A 16057-nucleotide genomic window follows, 5' to 3' on the forward strand; every position below is an offset into this window, starting at 1 on the left:
ATAGAGATGAGACATGAACACATCATGTTATAGAGATGAGACATGAACACATCATGTTATAGAGATGAGACATGAACACATCATGTTATAGAGATGAGACATGAACACATCATGTTATAGAGATGAGACATGAACACATCATGTTATAGAGATGAGACATGAACACATGTTATGAGATGAGACATAAACACATCATGTTATAGAGATGAGACATGAACACATCATGTTATAGAGATGAGACATGAACACATCATGTTATAGAGATGAGACATGAACACATCATGTTATAGAGATGAGACATGAACACATGTTATAGAGATGAGACATGAACACATGTTATAGAGATGAGACATGAACACATCATGATATAGAGACATGAACACATCATGTTATAGAGACATGAACACATCATGTTATAGAGATGAGACATGAACACATCATGTTATAGAGACATGAACACATCATGTTATAGAGATGAGACATGAACACATCATGTTATAGAGATGAGACATGAACACATCATGTTATAGAGATGAGACATGAACACATCATGTTATAGAGATGAGACATGAACACATGTTATAGAGATGAGACATGAACACATCATGTTATAGAGACATGAACACATCATGTTATAGAGATGAGACATGAACACATCATATAGAGATGAGACATGAACACATCATGATATAGAGATGAGACATGAACACATGTTATAGAGACATGAACACATGTTATAGAGATGAGACATGAACACATCATGTTATAGAGATGAGACATGAACACATCATGTTATAGAGATGAGACATGAACACATCATGTTATAGAGATGAGACATGAACACATCATGTTATAGAGATGAGACATGAACACATCATGTTATAGAGATGAGACATGAACACATGTTATAGAGATGAGACATGAACACATGTTATAGAGATGAGACATGAACACATGATGTTATAGAGATGAGACATGAACACATGTTATAGAGATGAGACATGAACACATGTTATAGAGATGAGACATGAACACATGTTATAGAGATGAGACATGAACACATCATGATATAGAGATGAGACATGAACACATCATGTTATAGAGATGAGACATGAACACATCATGTTATAGAGATGAGACATGAGTTATAGAGATGAGACATGAACACATCATGATATAGAGATGAGACATGAACACATCATGTTATAGAGATGAGACATGAACACATGTTATAGAGATGAGACATGAACACATCATGTTATAGAGACATGAACACATGATATAGAAATGAGACATGAACACATCATATAGAGATGAGACATGAACACATCATGTTAGAGATGAGACATGAACACATCATGTTATAGAAACATGAACACATCATGTTATAGAGACATGAACACATCATGTTATAGAGATGAGACATGAACACATCATGTTATAGAGACATGAACACATCATGTTATAGAGACATGAACACATCATGTTATAGAGATGAGACATGAACACATCATGTTATAGAGATGAGACATGAACACATCATGTTATAGAGATGAGACATGAACACATGATGTTATAGAGATGAGACATGAACACATGATGTTATAGAGATGAGACATGAACACATGATGTTATAGAGATGAGACATGAACACATGATGTTATAGAGATGAGACATGAACACATGATGTTATAGAGATGAGACATGAACACATCATGATATAGAGATGAGACATGAACACATCATGTTATAGAGATGAGACATGAACACATCATGTTATAGAGATGAGACATGAACACATCATGTTATAGAGATGAGACATGAACACATGTTATAGAGATGAGACATGAACACATCATGATATAGAGATGAGACATGAACACATCATGTTATAGAGATGAGACATGAACACATCATGTTATAGAGATGAGACATGAACACATCATGTTATAGAGACATGAACACATGATATAGAGATGAGACATGAACACATGTTATAGAGATGAGACATGAACACATCATGTTATAGAGACATGAACACATCATGTTATAGAGACATGAACACATCATGTTATAGAGATGAGACATGAACACATCATGTTATAGAGACATGAACACATCATGTTATAGAGACATGAACACATCATGTTATAGAGATGAGACATGAACACATCATATAGAGATGAGACATGAACACATCATGTTATAGAGATGAGACATGAACACATGATATAGAGACATGAACACATCATGTTATAGAGACATGAACACATCATGTTATAGAGATGAGACATGAACACATCATGTTATAGAGATGAGACACATCATGTTATAGAGATGAGACATGAACACATCATGTTATAGAGATGAGACATGAACACATCATGTTATAGAGATGAGACATGAACACATGTTATAGAGACATGAACACATCATGTTATAGAGACATGAACACATGTTATAGAGATGAGACATGAACACATCATGTTATAGAGATGAGACATGAACACATCATGTTATAGAGATGAGACATGAACACATCATGTTATAGAGATGAGACATGAACACATGTTATAGAGACATGAACACATCATGTTATAGAGATGAGACATGAACACATCATGTTATAGAGATGAGACATGAACACATGATATAGAGATGAGACATGAACACATCATGTTATAGAGATGAGACATGAACACATCATGATAGAGATGAGACATGAACACATCATGATATAGAGATGAGACATGAACACATGTTATAGAGATGAGACATGAACACATGTTATAGAGACATGAACACATGATATAGAGATGAGACATGAACACATCATGTTATAGAGATGAGACATGAACACATCATGTTATAGAGATGAGACATGAACACATGTTATAGAGATGAGACATGAACACATCATGTTATAGAGACATGAACACATCATGTTATAGAGATGAGACATGAACACATCATGTTATAGAGATGAGACATGAACACATCATGTTATAGAGATGAGACATGAACACATCATGTTATAGAGATGAGACATGAACACATCATGTTATAGAGATGAGACATGAACACATCATGTTATAGAGATGAGACATGAACACATCATGTTATAGAGATGAGACATGAACACATCATGTTATAGAGATGAGACATGAACACATCATGTTATAGAGATGAGACATGAACACATCATGTTATAGAGATGAGACATGAACACATCATGTTATAGAGATGACATCATGTTATAGAGATGAGACATGAACACATCATGTTATAGAGATGAGACATGAACACATCATGTTATAGAGATGAGACATGAACACATCATGTTATAGAGATGAGACATGAACACATGTTATAGAGATGAGACATGAACACATCATGTTATAGAGATGAGACATGAACACATCATGTTATAGAGATGAGACATGAACACATCATGTTATAGAGATGAGACATGAACACATGTTATAGAGATGAGACATGAACACATGTTATAGAGATGAGACATGAACACATGTTATAGAGATGAGACATGAACACATGTTATAGAGATGAGACATGAACACATGTTATAGAGATGAGACATGAACACATCATGTTATAGAGATGAGACATGAACACATCATGTTATAGAGATGAGACATGAACACATGTTATAGAGATGAGACATGAACACATCATGTTATAGAGATGAGACATGAACACATGTTATAGAGATGAGACATGAACACATCATGTTATAGAGATGAGACATGAACACATGTTATAGAGATGAGACATGAACACATGTTATAGAGACATGAACACATGTTATAGAGATGAGACATGAACACATCATGATATAGATGAGACATGAACAACATCATGTTATAGAGATGAGACATGAACATCATGTTATAGAGATGAGACATGAACATACATGATATAGAGATGAGACATGAACACATGTTATAGAGATGAGACATGAACACATGTTATAGAGATGAGACATGAACACATGTTATAGAGATGAGACATGAACACATCATGATATAGAGATGAGACATGAACACATGTTATAGAGACATGAACACATGTTATAGAGACATGAACACATCATGATATAGAGATGAGACATGAACACATGTTATAGAGATGATGAACATCATGTTATAGAGATGAGACATGAACACATCATGTTATAGAGATGAGACATGAACACATCATCACGCGGAGACATCACCTCCTCTGGTGTTATAGCTGAACACTTGAGTGATCTTTATGACATGAACACCCTCACCTCCTGGTGTTATGGGAGTCACCTTGAATGTTAGGAGATGCCCAGGAGCAGCACGGGTCCGCTAACACCACGACATGCTAACAACAAGCTAACAACAAGCTAGACATGAACACATGTTATAGAGATGAGACATGAACACATCATGATATAGAGATGAGACATGAACACATGTCAAGACTTCTTTATGATATCTGAGCCTCACTCACCACTTCCATGTGGGGCAGTGGTGGACCAGGTGGTCCCCAGCAGCGACGAACTACAAGAGAAGAGGAGGATGAGTTAACCCACTTTCAGCACCGGCGCGTCATGGTGACCCAGACCGCCTCCAGTGTGATGACTCCGAGGGCCGTGCAGGTCCCGGCTGTCAAACGAAGACCTGAAGACCTTGACCGAGTTGTCATCACGCCGCTGCAACCCCTGTGGTCCGGCGGGTTAAACGAAGACCTGAAGACCTCTTGTCACATCACGGCCGACAAGTCACACGAGCCGAGCACTTCCGGCTAAACTCGAGAAGCGGAGCAGCGCGACAGAAGTGGATTCGCGAGCGACTGGGTCGCGCACCGCGATGTAGCCCTCGCGATGTCCTCCGGGGGACTCACGCAGCTCAGACTGCGCACGCGCTCAGGTCCAGACCACTTGGATCCAGAACCGCGAGTAGCGGGTCTGGTAAGACGGTGAGACCTAGTGTCTGATATGGGCGTGAAGACCTCAACAGTCTCACTAGCAGAAGGAGCCTCCCATCGTGGCTCGGGCTGGGTCCGCCTGCACCACGCAGCTCAGACTGCGCACGCGCTCAGGTCCAGACCACTTGGATCCAGAACCGCGAGTAGCGGGTCCGGTAAGACCTGGGTGAGACCCAGCGGGTTCGATACGGGCGTGAAGACCTTCAACAGCCTCACCAAGCAGAAAGAGCCTCTCATCGTGGCTGTTCACACCGGGGGACCGGGGCAGACCTGTTGAGGGAGGCTCAGGGAGACCCGCTCTCAGTCTGGTTGTTCACAGGTACAGCTGCGGACCCACCGTCTACGACCATGCTCACCTGGGGCACGCCTGGTAAGGATGCGCAGGTGGACATGTCACGTGCACGGCTGACCAATCAGCTGACTGGCTTTGTCTGTCCCGCAGCTCCTACGTCCGGTTTGACATCCTGCAGAGGATCCTGACCCGGATGTTCGGAACCACCGTCATCCACGCCATGGTCATCACGGACATCGACGACAAGATCATCCAGAGGGGCTGGCAGGTGGGTCCAGAGGGTCCAGACTTGGTTCTGGACCATGTGGGATAATATCTGACCTTTGACCTGCTCTGTAGGACCATGTGGGATAACATCTGACCTTTGACCTGTTATGTAGGACCATGTGGAATAACATCTGACCTTTGACCTCTGTAGGACCATGTAGAATAACAGCTGACCTTTGACCTCCTCTGTAGGACCATGAATAAGATTCACCTTAGAGCTGCTCAGGGACCATGTAGAATAACATTTGACCTTGACCTCAGACCATGTAGACAACATCTGACCTCCTCTGTAGGACCATGTGGAATAAGATCTGACCTTAGAGCTGCTCGTTAGGACCATGTAGAATAACATCTGACCTTTGACCTCTGTAGGACCATGTAGAATAACATCTGACCTTTGACCTCCTCTGTAGGACCATGTGGAATAAGATCTGACCTTTGAGCTGCTCGTTAGGACCATGTAGAATAACATCTGACCTTTGACCTCTGTAGGACCATGTAGAATAACATCTGACCTTTGACCTCCTCTGTAGGACCATGTAGAACATTCACCTTTCCTGGGGGTACCTCACCAGCCTGAGGGGCCTTGGTTGATCACGTTCTGCATCTCCTGTGGTCCGCGGGCTGTCAAACGAAGACCTGAAGACCTCTTGTCACATCACGGCCGACAAGTCACATGACACGCCGGAGCACTTCCGGTATAAACTCTCGCGAGAAGTGGAGCGCGAGCGACCGGGTCTGTTCACAGGTACATGCTGTCGCTGAAGGTAGAGTCCTCTCCTCGAGACGTCTCATCTGAAGGGACTCTTGGAGGACGTTCCTCAGACGATCCTCAGACGTTCCCCAGACGTTCCTCAGACGTTCCTCAGACGCCCATGATGTTCGCTCCCTAAAAAGGATCATAACCTGTGGTTCTGTCCTGGAGGTGGTTCTCCCAAGCCGCAGTATTCACACACGGACAACGTGCCTCAGATCGTGTCCTTCATCCAGAGGATCGTCTCCAACGGACACGCCTACGCCACAGAGCACGGACCGCCCTCGAAGCACCAAGTTACCTGGGGCACGCCTAAAGACGCGGACTGGACATGTCACGTAATGGCTGGTCTTGTCATGGGTTACCTGTGTCACCCCTCTGTCCCTTTTGTCATGGTTACCTGGTGTCACACCTGCTGGCCCTTCGGTTTCACGTCTGGGGGCACACGGTGACCTTTAGGGTTACCTGCGTCACACCTGTGCTGGCCCCTTGTCATGGTTACCTGGTGTCACACCTGCAAGGATAGTGGCCCTGTCATGGTTACCTGGTGTCACACCTGAATAACTGGGCCCCTTGTCATGGTTACCTGGTGTCACACCTGCTGGCCCCTTGTCATGGTTACCTGGTGTCACACCTGCTGCCCTTGTCATGGTTACTGCTGGTGTCACACCTGCTGGCCCCTTGTCATGGTTACCTGTCACACCTTTGGCCTCCTCTGTAGGACCATGGTTACCTGGTGTCACACCTGTGAGCTGCTCGTCATGGTTACCTGGCGTCACACCTGCTGGCCCTTGTCATGGTTACCTGGCCTGTCACACACCTGCTGGCCCCTTTGTCATGGTTACCTCATGCTGGTGTACCAGAATCCACACCTGCTGGCCCCTTATGTCATGGTTACCTGGTGTCACACCCACTGGCCTGCCTGTCATGGTTACCTGGTGTCACACCTGCTGGCCCCTTGCTCTTTGTCATGGTTGGCCTGGTGTCACACCCTGGCCCCTTGTCATGGTTACCTGGTGTCACACCTGCTGGCCCCTTGTCATGGTTACCTGGTCACACCTGCTGGCCCGTCACACCCAGCCCTGTCATGGCGGTTACCTGGTGTCACACCTGCTGGCCCCTTGTCATGGTTACCTGGTGTCACACCCAAGGCCCTTGTCATGGTTACCTGGTGTCACACCTGCTGGCCTTGTCATGGTTACCTGGTGTCACACCTGCTGGCCCCTTGTCATGGTTACCTGGTGTCACACCTGCTGGCCCCTTGTCATGGTTACCTGCAGTCACACCTGTTCCCTTGTCGCTGGCCCCTGTCATATTACCTGGTGTCACACCTGCTGGCCCTTGTCATGGTTACCTGGTGTCACACCTGCTGGCCCCTTGTCATGGTTACCTGGTGGTGTCACACCCAAGGGCCCTTGTCATGGTTACCTGCGTCACACCTGCTGGCCCTTGTCATGGTTACCTGGTGTCACACCTGCTGGCCCCCTTGTCATGGTTACCTGGTGTCACACCTGCTGGCCCCTTGTCATGGTTACCTGGTGTCACACCTGCTGGCCCTTGTCATGGTTACCTGGTGTCACACCTGCTGGCCCCTGTCATGGTTACCTGGTGTCACACCTGCTGGCCCCCTTGTCATGGTTACCTGGTGTCACACCTGCTGGCCCTTGTCATGGTTACCTGGTGTCACACCTGCTGGCCCCCTCTGTCATGGTTACCTGGTGTCACACCTGCTGGCCCTTGTCATGGTTACCTGGTGTCACACCTGCTGGCCCTTGTCATGGTTACCTGGTGTCACACCTGCTGGCCCCCTTGTCATGGTTACCTGGTGTCACACCTGCTGGCCCCCTTGTCATGGTTACCTGGTGTCACACTTGCTGGCCCCTTGTCATGGTTACCTGGTGTCACACCTGCTGGCCCCTTGTCATGGTTACCTGGTGTCACACCTGCTGGCCCTCTGTCATGGTTACCTGGTGTCACACCTGCTGGCCCCTTGTCATGGTTACCTGGTGTCACACCTGCTGGCCCTCTGTCATGGTTACCTGGTGTCACACCTGCTGGCCCTTGTCATGGTTACCTGGTGTCACACCTGCCCCCTTTGTCATGGTTACCTGGTGTCACACCTGCTGGCCCCTTGTCATGGTTACCTGGTGTCACACCTGCTGGCCCTCTGTCATGGTTACCTGGTGTCACACCTGCTGGCCCCTTGTCATGGTTACCTGGTGTCACACCTGCTGGCCCCTTGTCATGGTTACCTGGTGTCACACCTGCTGGCCCCTTGTCATGGTTACCTGGTGTCACACCTGCTGGCCCCTTGTCATGGTTACCTGGTGTCACACCTGCTGCCCTTGTCATGGTTACCTGGTGTCACACCTGCTGGCCCCCTTGTCATGGTTACGTGGTGCCACACCTGCTGGCACTTGGTCATGGTTACCTGGTGTCACACCTGCTGGCCCCTTGTCATGGTTACCTGGTGTCACACCTGCTGGCCCCTTGTCATGGTTACCTGGTGTCACACCTGCTGGCCCCTTGTCATGGTTACCTGGTGTCACACCTGTTGGCTGCCCTTGTCATGGTTACCTGGTGTCACACCTGCTGGCCCCTTGTCATGGTTACCTGGTGTCACACCTGCTGGCCCCTTTGTCATGGTTACCTGGTGTCACACCTGCTGGCCCCTTGTCATGGTTACCTGGTGTCACACCCAGGCCCTTGTCATGCTGGCCCCTGGTGTCACACCTGCTGTTTCCATCATGGTTACCTGGTGTCACACCTGCTGGCCCCCCCTTGTCATGGTTACCTGGTGTCACACCTGCTGGCCCCTTGTCATGGTTACCTGGTGTCACACCTGCTGGCCCCTTGTCATGGTTACCTGGTGTCACACCTGCTGGCCCCTTGTCATGGTTACCTGGTGTCACACCTGCTGGCCCCTTGTCATGGTTACCTGGTGTCACACCTGCTGGCCCCTTGTCATGGTTACCTGGTGTCACACCTGCTGGCCCCTTGTCATGGTTACCTGGTGTCACACCTGCTGGCCCCCTGTCATGGTTACCTGGTGTCACACCTGTTGGCCCCTTGTCATGGTTACCTGGTGTCACACCTGCTGGCCCCTTGTCATGGTTACCTGGTGTCACACCTGCTGGCCCCTTGTCATGGTTACCTGGTGTCACACCTGCTGGCCCCCTGTCATGGTTACCTGGTGTCACACCTGCTGGCCCCTTGTCATGGTTACCTGGTGTCACACCTGCTGGCCCCTTGTCATGGTTACCTGGTGTCACACCTGCTGGCCCCTTGTCATGGTTACCTGGTGTCACACCTGTTGGCCCCCTGTCATGGTTACCTGGTGTCACACCTGCTGGCCCCTTGTCATGGTTACCTGGTGTCACACCTGCTGGCCCCTTGTCATGTTTACCTGATGTCACACCTGCTGGCCCCTTGTCATGGTTACCTGGTGTCACACCTGCTGGCCCCCTTGTCATGGTTACCTGGTGTCACACCTGCTGGCCCTTGTCATGGTTACCTGGTGTCACACCTGTTGGCCCCTTGTCATGGTTACCTGGTGTCACACCTGCTGGCCCCTTGTCATGGTTACCTGGTGTCACACCTGCTGGCCCCTTGTCATGGTTACCTGGTGTCACACCTGCTGGCCCTCTGTCATGGTTACCTGGTGTCACACCTGCTGGCCCCCTGTCATGGTTACCTGGTGTCACACCTGCTGGCCCTCTGTCATGGTTACCTGGTGTCACACCTGCTGGCCCCTTGTCATGGTTACCTGGTGTCACACCTGCTGGCCCCTTGTCATGGTTACCTGGTGTCACACCTGCTGGCCCCTTGTCATGGTTACCTGGTGTCACACCTGCTGGCCCCTTGTCATGGTTACCTGGTGTCACACCTGCTGGCCCCTTGTCATGGTTACCTGGTGTCACACCTGCTGGCCCCTTGTCATGGTTACCTGGTGTCACACCTGCTGGCCCCTTGTCATGGTTACCTGGTGTCACACCTGCTGGCCCCTTGTCATGGTTACCTGGTGTCACACCTGCTGGCCCTTGTCATATGGTTGGCCTGCTGTTGGCCCTTGTCATGGTTACCTGGTGTCACACCTGGCCCCTTGTCATGGTTACCTGGTGTCACACCTGTTGGCCCCTTGTCATGGTTACCTGGTGTCACACCTGCTGGCCCCTTGTCATGGTTACCTGGTGTCACACCTGCTGGCCCCTTGTCATGGTTACCTGGTGTCACACCTGCTGGCCCCTTGTCATGGACCTGGTGTCACACCTGCTGGCCCCTTGTCATGGTTACCTGGTGTCACACCTGCTGGCCCCTTGTCATGGTTACCTGGTGTCACACCTGCTGGCCCCTTGTCATGGTTACCTGGTGTCACACCTGCTGGCCCTTGTCATGGTTACCTGGTGTCACACCTGCTGGCCCCTTGTCATGGTTACCTGGTGTCACACCTGCTGGCCCCTTGTCATGGTTACCTGGTGTCACACCTGCTGGCCCCTTGTCATGGTTACCTGGTGTCACACCTGCTGGGCCCCTTGTCATGGTTACCTGGTGTCACACCTGCTGGCCCCTTGTCATGGTTACCTGGTGTCACACCTGTTGGCCCCCTTGTCATGGTTACCTGGTGTCACACCTGCTGGCCCCTTGTCATGGTTACCTGGTGTCACACCTGCTGGCCCCTTGTCATGGTTACCTGGTGTCACACCTGCTGGCCCCCTTTGTCATGGTTACCTGGTGTCACACCTGCTGGCCCCTTGTCATGGTTACCTGGTGTCACACCTGCTGGCCCCTTGTCATGGTTACCTGGTGTCACACCTGCCCCTTGTCATGGTTACCTTGTCACACCTGCTGGCCCCTTGTCATGGTTACCTGGTGTCACACCTGTTGGCCCCTTGTCATGGTTACCTGGTGTCACACCTGCTGGCCCCTTGTCATGGTTACCTGGTGTCACACCTGCTGGCCCCTTGTCATGGTTACCTGGTGTCACACCTGCTGGCCCCCTGTCATGGTTACCTGGTGTCACACCTGCTGGCCCCTTTGTCATGGTTACCTGGTGTCACACCTGCTGGCCCCTTGTCATGGTTACCTGGTGTCACACCTGCTGGCCCCTTGTCATGGTTACCTGGTGTCACACCTGCTGGCCCTCTGTCATGGTTACCTGGTGTCACACCTGCTGCCCCTTGTCATGGTTAACTGGTATCACACCTGCTGGCCCCTTGTCATGGTTACCTGGTGTCACACCTGCTGGCCCTCTGTCATGGTTAGGTGGTGTCACACCTGCTGGCCCCTTGTCATGGTTACCTGGTGTCACACCTGCTGGCCCCCTTGTCATGGTTACCTGGTGTCACACCTGCTGGCCCCTGTCATGGTTACCTGGTGTCACACCTGCTGGCCCCTCATCATGGTTACCTGTGTCACACCTGCTGGCCCCTTGTCATGGTTACCTGGTGTCACACCTGCTGGCCCCTTGTCATGGTTACCTGGTGTCACACCTGCTGGCCCCTTCATGGTTACCTGGTGTCACACCTACTGGCCCCTTGTCATGGTTACCTGGTGTCACACCTGCTGGCCCCCTTGTCATGGTTACCTGGTGTCACACCTGCTGGCCCCTTGTCATGGTTACCTGGTGTCACACCTGCTGGCCCCTTGTCATGGTTACCTGGTGTCACACCTGCTGGCCCCTTGTCATGGTTACCTGGTGTCACACCTGTTGGCCTGGCCTTGTCATGGTTACCTGGTGTCACACCTGCTGGCCCCCGTTGTCATGGTTACCTGGTGTCACACCTGCTGGCCCCTTGTCATGGTTACCTGGTGTCACACCTGCTGGCCCCTTGTCATGGTTACCTGGTGTCACACCTGCTGGCCCTCTGTCATGGTTACCTGGTGTCACACCTGCTGGCCCCTTGTCATGGTTACCTGGTGTCACACCTGCTGGCCCCTTGTCATGGTTACCTGGTGTCACACCTGCTGGCCCCTTGTCATGGTTACCTGGTGTCACACCTGCTGGCCCTCTGTCATGGTTACCTGGTGTCACACCTGCTGGCCCCTTGTCATGGTTACCTGGTGTCACACCTGCTGGCCCCTTGTCATGGTTACCTGGTGTCACACCTGCTGGCCCTTGTCATGGTTACCTGGTGTCACACCTGCTGGCCCCTTGTCATGGTTACCTGGTGTCACCTGCTGGCCCCTTGTCATGGTTACCTGGTGTCACACTTGCTGGCCCCTGTCATGGTTACCTGGTGTCACACCTGCTGGCCCCTTTGTCATGGTTACCTGGTGTCACACCTGCTGGCCCCTTGTCATGGTTACCTGGTGTCACACCTGTTGGCCTTGTCATGGTTACCTGGTGTCACACCTGCTGGCCCCTTGTCATGGTTACCTGGTGTCACACCTGCTGGCCCCTTGTCATGGTTACCTGGTGTCACACCTGCTGGCCCCTTGTCATGGTTACCTGGTGTCACACCTGTTGGCCCCTTGTCATGGTTACCTGGTGTCACACCTGCTGGCCCCTTGTCATGGTTACCTGGTGTCACACCTGTTGGCCCCTTGTCATGGTTACCTGGTGTCACACCTGCTGGCCCCTTGTCATGGTTACCTGGTGTCACACCTGCTGGCCCTCTGTCATGGTTACCTGGTGTCACACCTGCTGGCCCCTTGTCATGGTTACCTGGTGTCACACCTGCTGGCCCCTTGTCATGGTTACCTGGTGTCACACCTGCTGGCCCCTTGTCATGGTTACCTGGTGTCACACCTGCTGGCCCTCTGTCATGGTTACCTGGTGTCACACCTGCTGGCCCCTTGTCATGGTTACCTGGTGTCACACCTGCTGGCCCCTTTGTCATGGTTACCTGGTGTCACACCTGCTGGCCCCTTGTCATGGTTACCTGGTGTCACACCTGCTGGCCCTTGTCATGGTTACCTGGTGTCACACCTGCTGGCCCCTTGTCATGGTTACCTGGTGTCACACCTGCTGCCCCCTTGTCATGGTTACCTGGTGTCACACCTGCTGGCCCCTTGTCATGGTTACCTGGTGTCACACCTGCTGGCCCCTTGTCATGGTTACCTGGTGTCACACCTGCTGGCCCCTTGTCATGGTTACCTGGTGTCACACCTGCTGGCCCCTTTGTCATGGTTACCTGGTGTCACACCTGCTGGCCCCTTGTCATGGTTACCTGGTGTCACACCTGCTGGCCCCTTGTCATGGTTACCTGGTGTCACACCTGCTGGCCCCTTGTCATGGTTACCTGGTGTCACACCTGCTGGCCCCTTGTCATGGTTACCTGGTGTCACACCTGCTGGCCCTCTGTCATGGTTACCTGGTGTCACACCTGCTGGCCCCTTGTCATGGTTACCTGGTGTCACACCTGCTGGCCCCTGTCATGGTTACCTGGTGTCACACCTGCTGGCCCCTTGTCATGGTTACCTGGTGTCACACCTGCTGGCCCCTTGTCATGGTTACCTGGTGTCACACCTGTTGGCCCCTTGTCATGGTTACCTGGTGTCACACCTGCTGGCCCCTTGTCATGGTTACCTGGTGTCACACCTGCTGGCCCCTTGTCATGGTTACCTGGTGTCACACCTGCTGGCCCCTTGTCATGGTTACCTGGTGTCACACCTGCTGGCCCCTTGTCATGGTTACCTGGTGTCACACCTGCTGGCCCCTTGTCATGGTTACCTGGTGTCACACCTGCTGGCTCCTTGTCATGGTTACCTGGTGTCACACCTGCTGGCCCCTTGTCATGGTTACCTGGTGTCACACCTGTTGGCCCCTTGTCATGGTTACCTGGTGTCACACCTGCTGGCCCCTTGTCATGGTTACCTGGTGTCACACCTGCTGGCCCTCTGTCATGGTTACCTGGTGTCACACCTGTTGGCCCCTTGTCATGGTTACCTGGTGTCACACCTGCTGGCCCCTTGTCATGGTTACCTGGTGTCACACCTGCTGGCCCCCTGTCATGGTTACCTGGTGTCACACCTGTTGGCCCCTTGTCATGGTTACCTGGTGTCACACCTGCTGGCCCCTTGTCATGGTTACCTGGTGTCACACCTGCTGGCCCCTTGTCATGGTTACCTGGTGTCACACCTGCTGGCCCCTTGTCATGGTTACCTGGTGTCACACCTGCTGGCCCCTTGTCATGGTTACCTGGTGTCACACCTGCTGGCCCCTTGTCATGGTTACCTGGTGTCACCTGTACCTGCTGGCACACCTGTTGGCCCTTGTCATGGTTACCTGGTGTCACACCTGCTGGCCCTTCATATGGTTACCTGGTGTCACACCTGCTGGCCCCTTGTCATGGTTACCTGGTGTCACACCTGCTGGCCCCTTGTCATGGTTACCTGGTGTCACACCTGCTGGCCCTTGTCATGGTTACCTGGTGTCACACCTGTTGGCCCCCTTGTCATGGTTACCTGGTGTCACACCTGCTGGCCCCCTTGTCATGGTTACCTGGTGTCACACCTGCTGGCCCTTGTCATGGTTACCTGGTGTCACACCTGCTGGCCCCTTGTCATGGTTACCTGGTGTCACACCTGCTGGCCCCTTGTCATGGTTACCTGGTGTCACACCTGCTGGCCCCTTGTCATGGTTACCTGGTGTCACACCTGCTGGCCCCTTGTCATGGTTACCTGGTGTCACACCCAAGGCCCCTTGTCATGGTTACCTGGTGTCACCTGCTGGCCCCTTGTCATGGTTACCTGGTGTCACACCTGCTGGCCCCTTGTCATGGTTACCTGGTGTCACACCTGCTGGCCCCTTGTCATGGTTACCTTTGATTGATTGATTGATTGATATATTTATTTGTCGTTTGCCAGAGTACAGGTACAAAAGCATCGAAATTACAAGAAAGGGTGGATGAAAGATTACAGCATAACATGAGGGAAGAAGGCGAGAAAAAACACCAACCCCCCGACTATGCCCCGAGAGGGGTACAGTGGGAGCAGGAAAAACACCTTAGCACATAAGCACATACATTTTAGACATGACTTGCAACGAGTAGGAAGGGGAGGGAGGTAATCCAACAACTGGGTGATCTAAGCCCATCCATTGGGGCAGAAGGTAACCAGCCGGCTAAAGCAGCCCGGGCGCCAACATAGCAGCGCCAGCCACAGCCCCGTCCCGTCCCACTGGGGGTGAAATGCACGCGAAGGCGTGGGATGGGGGGTGGGGGGTAGTGAATGCAATCAGTATTATTGAAAGTTCGTGTGAGTGGTCTGGTATGTCGTCCTCTCCCAGGCCACAACCGACAAGAGTTCTCAGTCCGCAAGATGGTCGTTGCCATGGAGATAGCCTTGAAAGGTCCTGGAGACACAACAACCACAGGTGTCTGTGGATAGGGGAAGGAGAGAGGTTCTCACTCCAGCGATCTTCAGGGAGTTGTTGTTCCGTACGGCCTTGGCCAAGGCACCGCTCTGGTTGAGGGAGCAGCAGATAAGATTGGGATTGTTTGGTCTGCCAGCAGCTACATCCAATTTGCGCACCTGCTATTCCACCACTTTCCTCCCATTTTCAAATCGATCCAATTTCGTCGGGCAGCCTTAGGGCTTTTAACGGCTGTCACCGTTTCCTTAATTTTCCGATAAACCAGGGCAACGCCAAATCCAAACAGCAGAAATCCTGTAATCATAGTTCCGAATAGGTAGATGTCATCACGCCTCCACGGAAAGGCTGCTGGGCACACGACACGCCCATCGTAACCAGCTGCAACGTCCGGCAGGACGGGCAGGTTCCCCAAACCCAAGCTTCGCCGAGAAGACGGTGTCAGTGCGCTGAG

Source organism: Pseudoliparis swirei, chromosome 14 (assembly GCF_029220125.1).
Source record: "Pseudoliparis swirei isolate HS2019 ecotype Mariana Trench chromosome 14, NWPU_hadal_v1, whole genome shotgun sequence".
In the NCBI taxonomy this organism is placed as follows: Eukaryota; Metazoa; Chordata; class Actinopteri; order Perciformes; family Liparidae; genus Pseudoliparis; species Pseudoliparis swirei.